At 49.0% G+C, this 19630-nt stretch overlaps 1 protein-coding gene across 2 annotated transcripts in view; it reads left to right on the forward strand.

Annotated features, from left to right (window-relative positions):
• Positions 1-1822: 1822 nt before the first annotated feature.
• TMEM39A (transmembrane protein 39A) overlaps positions 1823-19630 on the forward strand; it is a 33492-nt gene continuing 15684 nt past the window's right edge. Inside the window, exons 1-2 of one of the 2 annotated variants that reach the window (XM_066599366.1) lie at positions 1823-2032; positions 4674-4826. The gene's annotated coding sequence lies outside the window, so the exon portion shown is untranslated. The remainder of the gene's footprint in view (positions 2033-4673; positions 4827-19630) is intronic. The other variant, XM_066599365.1, reaches the window with a different exon arrangement.

A 19630-nucleotide genomic window follows, 5' to 3' on the forward strand; every position in this document is an offset into this window, starting at 1 on the left:
AATGATGATTGCAGAAGGGCCGCGGGTCAGGCAGCTTCCATTGACTTGAGTGGAAGCCACCTGAGTGGAATCCGCACAGAATCGCAGCATGCTGCGATTTCTTCTGCGTGAGCGGAAAATCGCAGGTAATTTCCGCTCGTGTAGAGGAAATCGCGTTTTGCCATAGTATTCTACTGGCGGTATTTGTTCGCTGTTAAAAATACTCGAATCCCAAACAACCTCGTTACATTTAAGGGGCTCATCCGGGTTTGTCAGTATTTTAACCCTTTCCAATCCAATTTCTATCCTGGTTTTCCTAGAGGGCTTACTCTGTTTTTCTGCCATTATACAATAGCGCTATACGCTGGCTAAAGCCAGTACTGCATGAGATGACACGTTGGATAGGCTCCGACAGCAGAGAGGCTGGCAATATACAGTAAGAGAACCCCGACGGACGCCTTCCAACATCGGAGCTGTACAGCCTTAAATCATAATGTCTTCAGAGGTCAGACAGTGGATGGGAAAGGGTTAAAATGGGTTCAGCATATGGATCCTTTAGGCGGACGCAAAATATACTCACGCAATACGCAGAGAATGGAACCTATTGATATGCGTTCGTTTCCCCTTACCATTTTTTGCACGCACAAAAAACTAGAACCCGCTCTATTCCTGCAAATTTGCGCACCAAGGGTCCCCATAGAAGTCATTGGGAGGTGCGGAGATATGTCTCTGTGAATCCGGTATTAGGGCTTTTCCACACTTGCAGGTTTTTTTGCAAGTTTTTTTCACCCGATCTCTCGGGGGGGGGGGGGGGGTACGCGAATTTCAATGGGACTTTCTAATGTTAAAAACGCATTGCACAAAAATCGCGGAGCACAAACTTGCTATTTTTGTGCGATGCGTTTTTAACATTAGAAAGTACCGTTGCGTTAAAAAAATGCAACGATTTCGCGATCGCACGTGTGGAGGCGCCCTTAGGCTGGGATCACATCAGCTTTTTGCTTTCCATTTTTCTGCAGTGTCCTAAGGGCTCCTTTACACAGGCGATCGCAATATCGCCGCGAGAAAATCGCATATGCGCTCATGCCATGTTTGAGCGTCAGCGATGCCTTTTAACATCGCGCATCACATCGCTGCCACTTTATCTATCGCGCCATTTTCTCGCACGATAGACAAAAACAAGAGTTGCCAATGTTAAAAGCGCATCCAACAGACAACATCGCAAGCTTGCGCGTTGCGATGCGATAAAGCGGAGGCTGCGTAGGGGAACATGGGCGAGAAAAAAATTGCCAAACTCAGAAAGATAGGGCAGGCAGCTATTTCCAAATCCCACAATATCGCATGAGAGGAATGAAGTCATTGAAAATCATGGCTGACATAATTCTGCGTTTTTTCGCGTTCTCGCATTACGCTGAAATCACACGATTTTCCCGCCAGTGTAAAGGCAGCCTAAGAGCAGAAAAATGGAAAGAAGACGAATCCAGGGAAACCCCCATTGATTTCAATTAAACTTTTTTTGTTTCGCTTTGCTTCTGTTCCGTCTGATTTTACCTTCTTTGACAGGAAAAAAAAGACTATCTGGATCTGCTCTCTTTTGGCATAATGTACAGTTTATGATTGTTTTTTTTTCTTTGCCTATCCTATTTTGTCTTTGTGTTTTCTATTTGTGAATTAAAGATACATGGAATAAAAAAAGAATTCCATTTAAATTACTTTTTATTTTAAAAACAATGATGCCCAGCGAGCTGTGCCACCACCAACATGGCCGCCGGAATTCCCCCTACGCTGCAGCGACTGGACCTCTGCGGCACTGAGCATGCGCCAAGTGTCGCTCGGCGATGACGCCATCGTTTCGCTCTGCCACGTCTCTCCTGGGCAGCTGCGGAGAGTAAAGGGAAGAAGAGACCTGGGGAGTCCGAGGCTGCAGGAAGAGGGGTGTCCCGCTCCCCTGCATCCCTCCCCCACGACGTGCACCCTGCATGGGCTCAACATGCGGCAGACAGCCCCGTGCCAGAGACGAGCCCCGACTCATGACTGAGCTGCCCTTCCATGTGTGAGTAGCAGCCCGCACCTCTCCTGAGATGTGTCACTCCAGCACACCGTGCCACCATGCTCCCTGCAAGTGCTCTGCAGCCTGCAGAAAACTACAACTCCCAGCATGTCGAGGCATGCTGGGAGTTGGCAGGGCATGCTGGGAGTTGTAGTTTCACGTGAGCTGCACATCCACAGGTTGCAAACTACTTGCATATATACACATCCACACATATCTATGCACAAAGTATACATGGTAGCATCGACTCCAGGGTGTTGGGGCATGCTGGGAGTTGTAGTTCTGCATCCGCTGGGGTGTAAACTCTCGACACGTGGAAAGTCAGTGGGTACAGAGCATTTCTATATGCCATATAGCATCTACTGGAGGCAGTGAGGACATGCTGGGACTTGTTGTGCTGCAGACTGTCAGGGTATGCTGGGTGTTGTTGTCCTCCAGCAGCCGCAGCTTGCATCCACATGCTTATCCCTGTCCCAGGATGCCTTGCAAGCTGCCAGCTCAGCATGCTGAGAGTTGTAGTGTCCCGATATCTGGAGGGTAGCATAGATGCTTTTTAAGGGTATGTTCACACGGCGGATTCGGCTATGGAACGTGCCTGTAAAACCGTGGCAGAAATCCACGACTATTCCGCGAATCTGTACGTGGATTTAGCCGCGTCTGCGGGCAAAACCCATTTGCAGAGTTTTCATTGCCAGACGTAACATTTCACGCAGACAGGTGTTGGGAATTGCGCGCGGGGATTTCGCTCATTGACAGGACAAAATTTTGTGCGGATCCACGGTAAAATAGCCACGGATTCCGCGGCGGCATCTGGCGTTCGTATCAGCTGAATTGTGCTTTAAAAAAAAAAACGTCACGCCGCGCTATTTTGTCAGATCTGTCTGGCAACCGAACGATCGCCGTTATAGTTAAGAGGGTTCGGGTCCATCAAATGGCGTTTCCATTTAGCCAGAGGCTTCCGGAGCGGGACAGCGGAGACACCTGGTGCCGACATGAACGAGCCCCTGCCTGTATTTACTTCGCATGAGGGCATCTATTACAGCTTGTGAGGACATGCTGGGACTTGTAGTTTCACAGTGGTTGGGTTGCAGAGCGCCTTTGTTTTCAGCCCACAGATACCTCTAACACGCGTGCGTGTATACATGTATACGTCCGCACATGTATGTGCACTCCGCACTATTGTCATGCTTGCAAAAACCATCTACACAATCCTCTATGACTGACACACGTTACCCGCACCGATACATTGTAACAAAGTATCAGCACAGGAGAGAGCACGATGCTGCTGATGATTAGGCTACATTGTAACAAGCCCTCAGCTGTGAGTAGTATTGGCTCTACAGGATTTCAGCCTCTGGATGTTTCCCATTTTCTGACAGCAAGCAGAGTGGATTTTCTATTCACTGACAGCAAGCAGTGCTCAGCCACTAGAGTCTCTCTCTGATCTGCATGGCAGCTGCAGAGACGCAGGATTAAAGAGGTTTTCTGGACTAAAGGGGTATTCTGGATGGAACTACAGAATAGGGTTAACTAGCTGATCATTGGGGTCGGATCGATGAGACCCCTACCGATCCCGAGAATGGGGTCCGGTCAGTCCCCAATTGAGTAGAGGTTGTGCATGCCCACCACGGCTCCATTCATTCCAATGAGGGCGCCGTCGTTCGAGGGCTCGGCAGTTTTCGGAGATCTCATTGAAATAAATGGAACAAGTAATTCAGTAGTTGACTGGCGGGGGTCTGCGGCTCGGAGTCCCCACCAATCAGGTGATCGAAGAGGCCAGGGTGCTCGGATGAGTTTCTGCTGCCTGTTCTCAGTAACGTCCTGTTCATCGGTCACATGACCTGTGAGCAGCTACAGGTACCTTTGCACTGGACGGTTATTGAATAATCGCTGGAAACAGAGAATTCACGTTTTAGTCATCCCCACGTACGAGCGGTCGCCGACAGGACCCTGAGCGACGGTTTGTGGTTTTTAGCTCGCCTACAATCAGGAGTCGCTAAATCTTTGAATGACTTCCTGTTTACTGTGAATGAACGCCGGAGAGTCGCCTCGTGTAAAGGGACCTTAAGTCCTATCCAAGTGAGCTGCAATACCAGTCGCAGGCACTAACAATGTATGGTGCTGCGCCTGATATGGACTGAAGTGATGGCGGTGCTCACCTCATCGCTGCAGTCAGCTGATCGGTGGGGATTCCTGGCGGCAGACCCCCATTTATCAAGTATTGATGACCCATCCTGAGGATGGAGTTACTCCTGGAAAACCACTCTTAATGATCGCTGATGCCCAGTTCAGTCTATTATGGTGCCGGATGATGACCTCTAACCTGTAGGGATTGTCATCCAACTTTCCACAGATCCTGACCGTCATATAAGTGACATTGTTACAGGGAGACATTGCCTGTAAATGTGTCAGTCTTTACTGTTTTTGCATTCTATTCATGAACCAGGAGGCTAATGATGAGCAGCGTTGTAACTTTTCTTTTCATGCCCCCCCTCCCCCATACGTTCTCCTCTGTTTTATTAGTTCACAGGGACCAACTCCCATCATGCTTTGTTGGGTATTATGGGAGTTGCAGTGTCCGCAGCATTCAGTCCCGTTCTGCAGCTTGTTCTTCATCGCGCTCCTCCTCGTTTTATATTTACAGAAGTTTCCGTGAGCGCTCAGAGATTCCTTGCCTCTGGCGTTACCTGCCTGCCCGCCGCTCGTCCCCACCGCTGCTCTCCGAGGATCGGCGTCGATATGGAGACTTGTGGAAGAAGACTGAGCAGTTCATCCTAATGGACTAGAATGCTGAATTGTGAGTGCAGCTCTGGTGGTGACTAGAGGATAGACCCAATGAAGTTTATTAAGACCAGCATTTCAAACGTTGGTCTTAATAATATTTGCGTGAGCGCTCATTACACCTAATACATGAAGGGGTGCGTCTCGGCACCTCCGAGCGCATGAGGCACAACTAGGCGCCGGATCTGGCGTTCGTTTATGGTACGATTTACAGTAGTTTCTGGCATAAATTTATATATGAATGTGCCCGTCTTGGGTGGCCGCCCCTCCTCCTGACAAGCCACACACCCTTTTTAAAAATGGCGAATAGTAGCACAAACAACAACAAAAAAATGCCATTTTTGCGCAATTCCTCAGTTGCACTAAAATTTGTGGCTTTTTTTTTTAATGCTAGTAACTAGAATAAAGGCTTTTACGAATGTCCCCCGCTGTGTGTTAGGATCGAATGTCTCGTTCTCCATGATAAAGGAGGCTGTACTCTACATCTTCTAGTGGCGTTTCTATTCACTGACTACAAGCAGTGATCTTAGAACTGGTGCAGAACAATCAGATTTGAGGTATTTGTGCCCCAAGTTTAAGCGTTAGTAGTTTTGTGATGGTTGTAATCGCCTCCCCGCAGAGGGCACCTGTCAGACCCGTCGGTGGCCCTAAGATTTTATCTTACTGAAGTCCAAAGGGATGAAGTTAAAGGGGTTGTACGGGATCACTTTAACCCCCTAATGACACGGCCTCTTTTGGCGTTGAGGACCAAACGATTTTTTGGTATTTTTTTCATCTCCATTTTTCAACAGCCATAACTTTTTTATTTTTCCGTCGACGCGGCCGTATAAGGGCTTGTTTTTTACGTGGCGAACTGTAGTTTTTATTGGTACCATTTTTGGGTACATAGACTATATTGTAAAACTTTTATTTATTTTTTTTATGATCGTAGAGAGAGAAAACGCATGAATTCTGCCATAGATTTTTTGTTGTTTTTTTTTAAGCATTAATTATGCAGCATAAATGACACACTACATTTTTTTCTGCGGGGCGGTACGGTTATAATGATACCAAAATTCTTATATTTTTTTTTAGGTTTTTCCACTTTTCCACAATAAAAGCCTTTTTTTTGGAAATTTTTTTTTTTTTTTTTCTAAACTCACTGCATTCAAAGTGCTATAACTTTTTTATTTTTCCATGGGCGGAGCTCTGTGAGGGCTTATTTTTTGCGAGACGAGCTGTAGTTTTTATTCAAACCATTTTTGGGTACATAAGTTGTTGTTTTTTTTATCACTTTTATTGCATTTTTTGAGATGAAAAATGCTAAAAATCTGTTTTGCCGTGCAGGATAAAAAGCGTGTTCAATGTATTGTACGCGTCGTTACGGACGCGTCAATACCAAATATGTGGGGGGTTTTTAATGCTAATATAAGAAAAAGCATAAAAAAGGGTTTTTTTTATTTTTTGATCTTTATTTTTCTCTTTTTTTTTTTTTTACAACATCTGTGTCCCTCTGAGGGACTTTCACCACTGCACTGCAGATCGCTGCGATAAGGCATGGCAGGACTTCTCTCCTACCATACCTTATCGCTTATTACAGCGGTCTTAGGCTATGGCAATACAGGACGCCGGCATCCGGCGTCCTGTTGCCATAGCAACCAGCCGGGCTCTCGCGATGTTATCGCGAGAGCCGGCTGGTTGTCACAGAGGGAGCGCGCTCCCTCTGTGAACCCTTTCCCTGCCGCGATCTACTTAGATCGCGGCAGGGAAGGGGTTAATGGCGGGTGGGCGCAACTCTGGTGCCCCCCACAGTTGCAGCGGGACGCCGGCTATCAGTGACAGCCGGCTCCCGCTGTGGGATAGTGCGAAATCTGCTATGATCTCGCGCTATCCCTATGACGTAAGGGTATGTCATTTTGCGGGAAGTACCCCGCTCCGATGACGTACCCTTACGTCATGGGGCGGGAAGGGGTTAAAGGGTCTGCTGTTTTCCAGAAACAGCGCCACCCTCATTTATTGGCTGTGCCTGGTATTGCAGCTGAGGTCCATCAGCTTGAATGGTGAGGCCCTCTATATGCCATGAACTAATGATGTAATTTCTGTGATTCACATGCCCCCAGGTTCCTCTTACCTATGTAACCTGGCATGGTGCCCTGTAAACATCGATCCTAATCCTTTCCTGGTGTTACATAACCATGGCAAACATCCCATGCCTTCCCTCCTCAGCCATAACAGGCAACCAGAAAAGCATCATTTTGCATTGCTTAAAGAGCAATTCCCTCTAAAATAAAGAATTAGCCCCTTGGACAACAGTGTAGTGACGGCCTATAGACTGGTCGTTGCCCGGCCTTCCATAGTCTTCAGCAGCCAGTTATGTAGAACTACCTCTTTCACCTCTTCTTCTTGCTTTTTCTGTGTGTCTGTCTTCACTGTGCATCTTGCATTCTATTCATGAACCAGAAAGCTCAGGATGAACAGAGCTACGTAATATCTTCCAAATAATGGACTGATGAGCTGCATTGGATGATGAGGCACAGACAGGAGTGAGTAGAAACACTAGAACCCCATATAAAAGAACTGGAGCCGGGAGGTGATCGCTTGCTGGAAACTCCTCAAAAGCTGATGGCTGGATGACTACGATTTCACAACGTGGTTATTCAGACAAACAAGTTGTAATTATCAACTTGGACACGGAGGTTTCCAAGCACTCGGACACTCGCTGTTACATAACTAGCAATCACATGTGACGAGTCACTGACCGTATATAATAGCACACAAGTACGGCAGCCCATGCTTCACTTATTATAATGGCTTGTCCGGGCAGCCACACAAACTGTAATAAGAGGCGCTTGCTGATAGTTTTCAGGAGGCAACACGTTTTTTTTCTACCTCACTATACAGCATAATACATGAGCTCCTACGCATCTGATTGGGAGCTGTATAACCATGTGTGCCGGGAGCTCCCCCTAGTGGTGGTTGCAGGCAGCAGGAATTCTGTTAGATGGGAAGCAGGAGTTTTGAGTTTTCGGGATGAAAATGGAGCATCAATACCTAGAATATATGCTGTAGATTCTTAGTGAAGGTCTGAGGGTGCCATTATTGCTATGGGCCCTCAGGCAGTGTCAATTTGGGGAACACCTAAGGTTACTTTAAATGTGACAACTGTTGGGTGCCCCTTAAACTAGCGTTCAGTGAATGGAGGTGGAGAATCTATTCACTGTGAACAGACAGAACAAACCTCATATCTCCATCTCAGTCTGTGGTACCACCATAACTCCTTGGCAGCATGCCCGCTGTCTTGGGGTCCTATTTGATTCTAACCTTTCCTTCACTCCCCATGTTCAAGGCCTTGCTCACCCATGTCACCTACAGCTCAAAAACTTATCCCGAATCTGCGCTTTCCTCACTGTGGAGACATTAAAAAATGCCAACGGTCGCCCTCGTCCACTCTTGACTTAATTACTGCAACTCACTACTGATCATCTTCCCCTCACTAAACTCTCCCCTCTCCAGTCCATCCTGAATGCAGTAGGAAGGGTTATGTTTTTGCCCAATCGCTGTGCTGGGCGCCTCTTCCCCCTGTGGCGGTCGCTGTGCTGGGCGCCTCTTCCCCCTGTGGCGGTCGCTGCGCTGGGCGCCTCTTCCCCCCTGTGGCGGTCGCTGCGCTGGGCGCCTCTTCCCCCCCTGTGGCGGTCGCTGCGCTGGGCGCCTCTTCCCCCCCCTGTGGCGGTCGCTGCGCTGGGCGCCTCTTCCCCCCCTGTGGCGGTCGCTGCGCTGGGCGCCTCTTCCCCCTCCTGTGGCGGTCGCTGCGCTGGGCGCCTCTTCCCCCCCTGTGGCGGTCGCTGCGCTGGGCGCCTCTTCCCCCCCTGTGGCGGTCGCAGCGCTGGGTGCCTCTTCTCCCCCCTGTGGCGGTCGCTGCGCTGGGCGCCTCTTCTCCCCCCTGTGGCGGTCGCTGCGCTGGGCGCCTCTTCCCCCCCCCCCTGTGGCGGTCGCTGCGCTGGGCGCCTCTTCCCCCCCCTGTGGCGGTCGCTGCGCTGGGCGCCTCTTCCCCCCTGTGGCGGTCGCTGCGCTGGGCGCCTCTTCCCCCCTGTGGCGGTCGCTGCGCTGGGCGCCTCTTCCCCCCTGTGGCGGTCGCTGCGCTGGGCGCCTCTTCCCCCCTGTGGCGGTCGCTGCGCTGGGCGCCTCTTCCCCCCTGTGGCGGTCGCTGCGCTGGGCGCCTCTTCCCCCCTGTGGCGGTCGCTGCGCTGGGCGCCTCTTCCCCCCTGTGGCGGTCGCTGCGCTGGGCGCCTCTTCCCCCCTGTGGCGGTCGCTGCGCTGGGCGCCTCTTCCCCCCTGTGGCGGTCGCTGCGCTGGGCGCCTCTTCCCTCCTGTGGCGGTCGCTGCGCTGGGCGCCTCTTCCCTCCTGTGGCGGTCGCTGCGCTGGGCGCCTCTTCCCCCCTGTGGCGGTCGCTGCGCTGGGCGCCTCTTCCCCCCTGTGGCGGTCGCTGCGCTGGGCGCCTCTTCCCCCCTGTGGCGGTCGCTGCGCTGGGCGCCTCTTCCCCCCTGTGGCGGTCGCTGCGCTGGGCGCCTCTTCCCCCCTGTGGCGGTCGCTGCGCTGGGCGCCTCTTCCCCCCTGTGGCGGTCGCTGCGCTGGGCGCCTCTTCCCCCCTGTGGCGGTCGCTGCGCTGGGCGCCTCTTCCCCCCTGTGGCGGTCGCTGCGCTGGGCGCCTCTTCCCCCCTGTGGCGGTCGCTGCGCTGGGCGCCTCTTCCCCCCTGTGGCGGTCGCTGCGCTGGGCGCCTCTTCCCCCCTGTGGCGGTCGCTGCGCTGGGCGCCTCTTCCCCCCTGTGGCGGTCGCTGCGCTGGGCGCCTCTTTCCCCCTGTGGCGGTCGCTGCGCTGGGCGCCTCTTTCCCCCTGTGGCGGTCGCTGCGCTGGGCGCCTCTTTCCCCCTGTGGCGGTCGCTGCGCTGGGCGCCTCTTTCCCCCTGTGGCGGTCGCTGCGCTGGGCGCCTCTTCCCCCCTGTGGCGGTCGCTGCGCTGGGCGCCTCTTCCCCCTCTTCTACCACCCCACCCATGCCCTCCGCTCTGCTAATGACCTTAGACTAAATTGGGAACCACTAAAACGCTGTTTAATAAGTACATGGATAATTACGGACACTTGAACATCAATCACCAGGTCACATGACCGGGCAATTGGGTAACGAAGCTGAGATGTTATCCTGATGATACGAAATGTATTCACTCCATGGATTCCATCATCTTGTTGTAGAACATGAAATGCATCAACAATCACACAGAGACCTATAAGTGTAAACATCAGATGTTGCGCCACATATGGATGCCGCGTGGCAGGTGGCGATTGTGCTAAAACAAGGCACACATTACCCAAAGCTGCCGTTAAATTACCTTATGTCTGTGATGAAAACCGAGGCAGGAATGCTGTTACCTGTAGTTCCCTCAATTATGCGATCGCAAAAAACGTAAAAATCACTGAAAACAAGTAATATCGCCAGCGCCTTCACCGGCGGACGTGCCCGCTGCGCTCCACAAGGAATGATGGGGTCACGAGTACCCCAACTTGTGCAAAGCCCAGAAATCCACCGTGCTGATGGAAGTAGTCCCTGACTACTGCTACAAAGACTCACTGATTGAAATGGTTGATTAATTCCAGACGTTTTCTTTTTCCAGGGGAATTTCGCAGTGTTTACCACATCTCCTTACGTATTTAGTGCACATTTGCGTAACCCCTATTAACTTTTGGTGCGCAAATACGCAGAAAAGAGCGCATGTGGTATATTCCTTTTTTTTTTTTTTTTTTTGCATGAACGAACCCATTGACATCCATCGGTTCTATTCTCTGCGTACTACGTACGCAAATACACCCGGGTGAAGCCAGTTTAAGGGCGCATCAGAAAGGCGTTCAAGGTTTTTGTAGCGATGGTCATCTTTCACTTTTTAACCCTTTCCAATTCACTGTCTGAAGACATTATGATTTAAGGCTGTACAGCTCTGATGTTGGAAGACGTCCGTCGGGGTTCTCTTACTGTATATTGCCAGCTTCTCTGCTGTCGGAGCCTGTCCATGTGTCACCTCATGCAGTACTGGCTTTAGCCAGCAGATAGCGCCATTGTATAATGGCAGAAAAAGAGTAAGCCCCCTAGGAAAACCAGGAGACAAATTGGATTGGAAAGGGTTAATATTTAAGTGGATTTTTCTGGGTCTCTGGATGAGCCGGAATTTCTTTCCAAGTTGCAGACCTGCTGTATTCTCGAATATTACTCTTGTCCAGCGACCCTGCTTCTATTTCTATACATATCTATCTCTAGTCCATCCTTCCTGCCTCCTGTCACAATAGAGCCTACTCTATTCCGACGCTGTGAAGGGCATACAATCCCTTTATTTCTCTTCTGGGCGATGTATCACACTGGATATTTACCTTGGGAGTCACTGGTGACCTCCTATATTTACCACTTAAAGGGGACTTGCCTAATTTTATTAAGGATTACATTTGATAACTGATTTTAGTGACAAGTCTGTTCACTTTATAAATAATCTTAAATCACAACTTCCTTAAAGGTGGAGGGAGGTTTCCATCAAAAATCCCCTAATTATTTTTGGATATACCTTAAAGGGGGTTTTCCAGCATATAAAAAAATTACAGGGACAGATATTGGTATGAAATGGAAAAAAAAGTCCTACTCTCCTGTCCAGTGGCCTCCCTCGTCCTGCGCCTACGCTTCAGTTCTCGCTGCTCTGATCCTGGGAGTGACTGTGGCGGTCACATGCCGGTCATCCGGTCACTGGCCTCATTGGTCATGTGCCGTTCATGCACAGAGGGCTGTGATTGGCTAAGTGGTTACTTGATGGATGATTGGCACATGGCCGCTGTAGTTGCTTCTGGGATCAGACCGCCAGAGAGCCAAGTCTACTCTATTTACTCGGTAGGTACCAGCTGTGTCTAACCCCAATTAGATGGCACATTGGTTCACCAATTGAGGTATATAATTTTTTTTTTATTATAATTTTTTTTTTGGGTGGGGGGTGATAAATTCCTTCCCAACTGCATTACCAGAATTGCTGTTTTTTTTGGACTTCTCGCCTCCCTTATAAAATGGAACAAAAAGTGATCAAAAAGTTCTCCCTTGTCCCAAAATGTTACCAATAAATCCTACGGCTCGCCTTGCAAAAATGATGACTCGGGTCACCATAATTGTACTGACTCCTTCTTACCAGTTAGTGAACACTATAAGGTGAAGACCTGCTCACCCAAAATGGCGCAATTGCATTTTTAAAATTTACTTTAAAGTCTTCCAGGTACCTGTACATGGGGCGATTACCAGCTAATTTGGGCAATAATCATTCCGTGTAGATAGAGCCGCTGACAGCAACTGTCCGTCTGCACAGGAGCCGCTCAATCTGAGCAATCCCGGCCACTCCGCCTGTTTACAATTGGACGCCTATCACTCCTGTGTAAAAGGCAGGAGCGCTAGTTGGGCGTTAGTCTGTGGGCCAGCTGTGCCCGACAGTCACCCTGTATAAAGATTAACTCATTCCCACCGCACCCCCTTTTTTTGCTTTTAAGGGCTCATGCACACGGGCGGATCTTTGCTGCAGCATCTGTGGCGGGCGTCTGCCCGTAGACTCCACAGCAATGTCTGTCCATAGCATACAATGGGTAAGTAACTTTTCATGGACACGGTCGGAAACCAGTTGCGGTTTCCACTCGCGGATTGAAAATCAGTGCATGCTCTATTTTAGAGCGTTTTCCGTGCGGACAGCTTCCATTGAAGTCAATGGAAACCGTCCGACCGCGGGCCCTTCCACAATCATCATTGCGGAATCCACGTCATCGCCCAGCGACGGCACTGGGGAAATCTTTGCTGCGCATGTGCGCCGGTGGCCCATCTTCAGGACAGGTAAGCAGGGTTGCCACTAGCAGACACGGGTGAGTTCATGTGCAATTACCAACACGGAATCCATACGTGCCCGGGTGCATGAGCCCTTAATTTTTCCTTCCGTACCTTCAAAAAAATCCTAATTATTTTACGTTGACATGGCTACCAGAGGGCTTGTTTATATGCCAGACAAGTAGCGGTTCTCAGCAGTACTGGTTAATGTATTGGAAAATGTAAAAAAAAAAAAGGAAAGTGGGGTGAAATTAAGGAAAAAAGCAATTTACCTTTTTTTAACGGGGTTTTGGGGAGAGGATTGTCTTTGTCGATAGAGCAGCGTGACGACTCGGGTTTTGCGGGGCGACCTGTACTGTTTATTGGCAGCATTTTTGAGGTAGCTAATAATTTTAAAAAAAATTTGCTTTCTAGTTTTTCCTTTTTTTTTTGATGACTAAAAAAAAGCCCATTTCCAGCATTGCCCTTTTTTTCCCGATGGAGTTCAGTGTGCAGGCTAAATAATGTAATGTTTTAAAGAATTGGACTTTTATGGATGTGGCAATATTTTTTTATTTTTTTTAATGCGGCGACTGGTAAAATTTTTATTTTATTATTTTTTAAATTTACGAATGATTTAAAAAAAAAAAAAACTCTATCAATCTTATTTTTACTCTTCTTTTTTTCACCCCGTAGTAGACTTGCAGCAATGATCGTCTGACTGTATGTACAATACTACAATACTTTGGTCATACTTTTACAGCCGTCTTATTAAATCCTTCCATAGGCAAGTCTTAATAGGAGATAATCCATGGCAGGTGTGGGCGCCTTCAGGAGGCCACAGGTTGCCATCGCAGCCAAACAGCACCTGCAATCTTGTTGCCAGGAGTCATTCAAGAGACGGAGGCTACCGCCTCCTCTCTCTGTCAGGCCATTTAAATGCCATTGTTGGTATTGATAGTGGCATCTAAATGGTTAAACAACTGACATTTGTGTTATCTCTGATGCTGATCACTGCCAGCCGACACCTGATGCATATTGTGCTGCCTCGGTTCATGAGCCTGCAGTATAGACTGATACCTGGCATCTGCCTGCCTGTATGGTGGACGTCTGTAAGGGGTTAAATGCTGCCATTAAAAAATAAAACTTGTCCCACAGAAAAAAAACCCTTCCCTTATAGGACTGTCGAAAAAAAAACTAAAAAATCTCTTGGAAGTTGGGGGAAAAACGCTCAACGAAAAATGACTGTGATGGGAAGGGGTTAAAGACGGTACGGGAACACAAGTGGTTTTTGCGTTCCTTCTCTCCCCTGTGAGTCGGTTGGATTGGCGCAGTGCTGGGTATGCTTCTATGGACTGTTGCACGGGGTCGTTTCTCCTTCCTACTGCATTTGGCGCTGTACGGCCTCCATTATTCCGCCACCACATATGTAGTGTTTCTTTTGTCTTCGGCTGCTTTCATAAGTCGTTCCCACGTGCGATCAGCGACTGAGTTCGATCCCGCAGCCTGCTTATACCGGAAGAAAAATGGCTTGCAATTGCATTTGCATATCGTTCATTTCCTGCGCCAATGTATATGAATGACTGAGCAGCCGCCGTTCACACAATGACATGAAAACTATTATTTTTCTGCCTGTAAAAAATGAACGAACGAGAAACAAATGAATTCTCATCCGTCGTTCAATCGTAAGCTGTGTTTACACTGAATGATGATCGCTGAAATTCGCACGATCCAACAGTTTTTAATATTTTTTTTTTACAATAATTGTTCCGTATAAAAGGCCCCTAACACCCCATTATCTGTAATGTTCAGAGTGTTCACCAGTATTGCAACATTTTAATCTGTATACAGATAAAATCTACATAAAAATATGTACATACATATACTGTACTGCCACATCCTGCATTATACTCCAGAGCTGTACTCACTATTCTGCTGGTGGAGTCACTGTGTACATACATTACTTATCCTATACTGATCCTGAGTTACATCCTGCATTATACTCCAGAGCTGAACTCACTATTCTGCTGGTGGAGTCACTGTGTACATACATTACTTATCCTGTGCTGATCCTGAGTTACATCCTGTATTATACTCCAGAGCTGCACTCACTATTCTGCTGGTGGAGTCACTGTGTACATACATTACATTACTTATCTTGTACTGATCCTGAATTACATCCTGTATTATACTTCAGAGCTGCACTCACTATTCTGCTGATGGAGTCACTGTGTACATACATTATATTACTTATCCTGTACTGATCCTGAGTTACATCCTGTATTATACTTCAGAGCTGCACTCACTATTCTGCTGGTGGAGTCACTGTGTACATACATTACATTACTTATCCTGTACTGATCCTGAGTTATATCATGTATTATACTCCAGAGCTGCACTCACTATTCTGCTGGTGGAGTCACTGTGTACATACATTATATTACTTATCCTGTACTGATCCTGAGTTACATCCTGTATTATACTTCAGAGCTGCACTCACTATTCTGCTGGTGGAGTCACTGTGTACATACATTACATTACTTATCCTGTACTGATCCTGAGTTATATCATGTATTATACTCCAGAGCTGCACTCACTATTCTGCTGGTGGAGTCACTGTGTACATACATTATATTACTTATCCTGTACTGATCCTGAGTTACATCCTGTATTATACTCCAGAGCTGCACTCACTATTCTGCTGGTGGAGTCACTGTGTAAATACATTACATTAAGGCCCTTCTAAAACGTAATGATTATCACTAAAATGGTAGATGACTGAACGACCTGACGAGATTTTTGCATAAAACTACACTTTCAGATAATGACTTTTAATCCTCTGCATTTCCCTCAAAGTAAGCTCAGTAGCTGCTGTTTGCTCGGGTGGGCGGGTGTTTATGCCAGGGATTATCTGGCTGGCAGGATTCCATTGTCTCATCCCTGCATGAGTAAACAATGTACTCATTATGTCTACAAGGCAAACAAAAAACATCCAGCAGCCACTCAAAGGCTGAAGAATTTGCATTCAAATGGAACATATTTTGAGCGGCTTGAAGATGGTTCTTATGATGGCTAACGACGAGTGAACGAATAGTGCGCGACCGCCTGCATTTACAGGTATCGATTATCGCTCACTTTCGGCTGTTTGAATGAATTTTGAGCTATACTTGTTGCGTGTAAACGGGCCTTTACTTATCCTGAGTTTTATCCTGTAATCTAGGCCCTTTTACACGGGATGTTTACGTTGTTAGTTGTTAAAAACCACACGCTCCCGCAGAGTTCTGAATGCTAATCGTTCCGTGTAAATGCATGCAGAGGTTGAACAACTGGGCGAGAGCCGCGCAGTCGTTCGGATTTCAGCATGCTTGACACGTCGTTCAGTGTATACAGCAGCCGTGCGCTGTGCTTGTTGCCCCTAGCAACCAATCACAGCGCAACTTTCATTTTACCTCAGCAGAATAAGAAATGAAAGCCGCGCTGTGATTGGTTGCTAGGGGCAACATGGGCAGATTTTTCAGAGGCCTACCCTCTATAGAACAGGGTTCTCCAGCTGTTGTGGAACTACAACTCCCAGCATGGTGGTCCCAGTTGTTACATCTAAGGCTGCTTTTACTAATACATGGATCAGTTTCTTCCCATCTCGTAGGGTAATCTGTCTCCAGGTTATAATAGTACAGAAGCGTTATAAGAGGAGCGGCGGATGGCAGTCTCACATATGGATGGCATTGTGTCTGGAGAATCTCAGCACTGCCGCTGTGTGACAAAAGTGCAGATCATGGAGGGGGGGAGAAGTTTACCCTCTATCCTTCCTACCATATTGAAGAAAAACCCGCATTTAAAGGGTTAACAGTCCTGAGATCGGCTGCGCGTCCGAACGGGGTGGTTGCCCGCAGGTGTCAGCTGTAATAAACAGCTGACACCTGTGATGTATGGAGGGAGATATACATGTCCTGCCATGGCAGGATGTAAAAACACAATAGGGTGGTCACTAAGGGGTTAAAGAGTAACAGCACTTTCAGCTAACTTTTTGGTTCCCTCCGGCACCTGCATACGGCCTCATAGGGGTGTGGAGCGCTTTCTGTAGGCCTGTGTGTGAGCCATCTTCAGCTTCTAAGAGCACAGCCAGCGGGGCACAGCATTGGGGTGAGCGCTGCAGCCATGGGGGCACAGCATTGGGGTGAGCGCTGCAGCCATGGGGGCACAGCATTGGGGTGAGAGCGCTGCAGCCATGGGGGCACAGCATTGGGGTGAGAGCGCTGCAGCCATGGGGGCACAGCATTGGGGTGAGAGCGCTGCAGCCATGGGGGCACAGCATTGGGGTGAGAGCGCTGCAGCCATGGGGGCACAGCATTGGGGTGAGAGCGCTGCAGCCATGGGGGCACAGCATTGGGGTGAGAGCGCTGCAGCCATGGGGGCACAGCATTGGGGTGAGAGCGCTGCAGCCATGGGGGCACAGCATTGGGGTGAGAGCGCTGCAGCCATGGGGGCACAGCATTGGGGTGAGAGCGCTGCAGCCATGGGGGCACAGCATTGGGGTGAGAGCGCTGCAGCCATGGGGGCACAGCATTGGGGTGAGAGCGCTGCAGCCATGGGGGCACAGCATTGGGGTGAGAGCGCTGCAGCCATGGGGGCACAGCATTGGGGTGAGAGCGCTGCAGCCATGGGGGCACAGCATTGGGGTGAGAGCGCTGCAGCCATGGGGGCACAGCATTGGGGTGAGAGCGCTGCAGCCATGGGGGCACAGCATTGGGGTGAGAGCGCTGCAGCCATGGGGGCACAGCATTGGGGTGAGAGCGCTGCAGCCATGGGGGCACAGCATTGGGGTGAGAGCGCTGCAGCCATGGGGGCACAGCATTGGGGTGAGAGCGCTGCAGCCATGGGGGCACAGCATTGGGGTGAGAGCGCTGCAGCCATGGGGGCACAGCATTGGGGTGAGAGCGCTGCAGCCATGGGGGCACAGCATTGGGGTGAGAGCGCTGCAGCCATGGGGGCACAGCATTGGGGTGAGAGCGCTGCAGCCATGGGGGCACAGCATTGGGGTGAGAGCGCTGCAGCCATGGGGGCACAGCATTGGGGTGAGAGCGCTGCAGCCATGGGGGCACAGCATTGGGGTGAGAGCGCTGCAGCCATGGGGGCACAGCATTGGGGTGAGCGCGCTGCAGCCATGGGGGCACAGCATTGGGGTGAGCGCTGCAGCCATGGGGGCACAGCATTGGGGTGAGCGCTGCAGCCATGGGGGCACAGCATTGGGGTGAGCGCTGCAGCCATGGGGGCACAGCATTGGGGTGAGCGCTGCAGCCATGGGGGCACAGCAATGGGGTGAGCGCTGCAGCCATGGGGGCACAGCAATGGGGTGAGCGCTGCAGCCATGGGGGCACAGCAATGGGGTGAGCGCTGCAGCCCTCTGATTCTAGCGATTTGTGGGGGTCTCAGCAGTGGGACCCCCACTGTTCAGTACTTCTGACATGTCAAAAGTTAGCTAAAAGTGTATTTACTCGTTAATACTAAAACCAGAAAATTGTGCACATCTGACCCCGGTCTCGTCTGCTCATGGCCGCTGTAGATTAAATTGTTTACTTTTTACGACAGTCCAAAATGCACATTTTACCCCTTTCCAATCCACTGTCTGACATCTGAAGACATTATGATTTAAGGCTGTACAGCTCCGATTTGGAAGGCGTCCGTCGGGGTTCTCTTACTGTATATTGCCAGCCTCTCTGCTGTCGGAGCCTATCCAACGTGTCACCTCATGCAGTCCTGGCTTTAGCCAGCAGATAGCGCCATTGTATAACGGCAGAAAAGGAGTAAGCCCCCTAGGAAAACCAGGATACAGATTGGATTGGAAAGGGTTAATAAATTTGGCACAATTCGCTTCTGCTGTGTTTTTAGACCGGCGTATAAAACACCGAACCCACGGACTATAACGCTGCGATGCAAAGCCGTGCGATATATCTCCTTCCTTCAAGCCGCTCTGTGGAGATGATTCTGCAACTTTATCCTAGAACTTGCATTACTCCCTTGGGAGGACATAAATGGATCTACTGTATATCTGAATGACAAGGGTTTCTGCTGTTGGGAGGGCGGAGGGTCTTCGCCGCTGTGGGAATACCCAGTCATGGCGCAGTCACGTGCGATATCTGACCGATAGAGATAAGATCAGATATGGCACATGTAAAGGACCGTCGGGTTTAAATTGTTTCGTTCACTTTTTTTCTCGGACTGGTAGGACATGCTGTGACTTTTTTTCATCTCAGACTATTTCTACAAATTTAGCTTAAGAATCCCCCTATTTTTGGTAGGAAATAAAATTAAAAAAAAAAAAACAAAAAAAAAACTCGCATGCCGTATGATTTTTATGTTTGTGATTTTTCCTGCGCGTGAAAATCGTACTGCAGAAATGTGATGTGGTTTTCTTGTGGTAGAAATTGCAGGACTTGATGTGATATCGCTCCGTGTCTGTCAGACCTGGATCACACTTGTAGACCCCCTTATACGGGCCTTGTGGACCAGGGGGCTCAGATTTACGATGACTCAACTTCGGCTTGTCCTATAAATGTATGTGGACCATAGATTCAAGGAGGTCAGATGACAGCAGGAAGTAGAAAACCCGTACATATGGTGGTGGCGGCTGGTGATAAAACCATTCTACAGAAGGGAATTAACCCTCCCCCCCCCCCCCTTTCCCGTTTTATTGGCGGTAAAATGCTAAAAAATTACTTTTTTAACATTTCTAGTTTTTTGGTTTTTTTTATTTTGTATATTTATGCTAAAATAAAGTATGGGAACGGGTTCCTCTATTTATTTTTGACATACAGTATGTATGGTTTTGGATTACAGGGTGCATACGACTACGTTTTTTTTGTTGGCGTCGGTTTTGGGTTATTTTCTTTCTTATGTATGTATTGTTGTTTTATTCTGTAATTTTGTTCTACTGATGTATGGAATTATGTTTTTTACTATCTATGTCCCCCATGACGT

The sequence above is a fragment of the Eleutherodactylus coqui genome, chromosome 4 (assembly GCF_035609145.1).
Source record: "Eleutherodactylus coqui strain aEleCoq1 chromosome 4, aEleCoq1.hap1, whole genome shotgun sequence".
Lineage (NCBI taxonomy): Eukaryota > Metazoa > Chordata > Amphibia > Anura > Eleutherodactylidae > Eleutherodactylus > Eleutherodactylus coqui.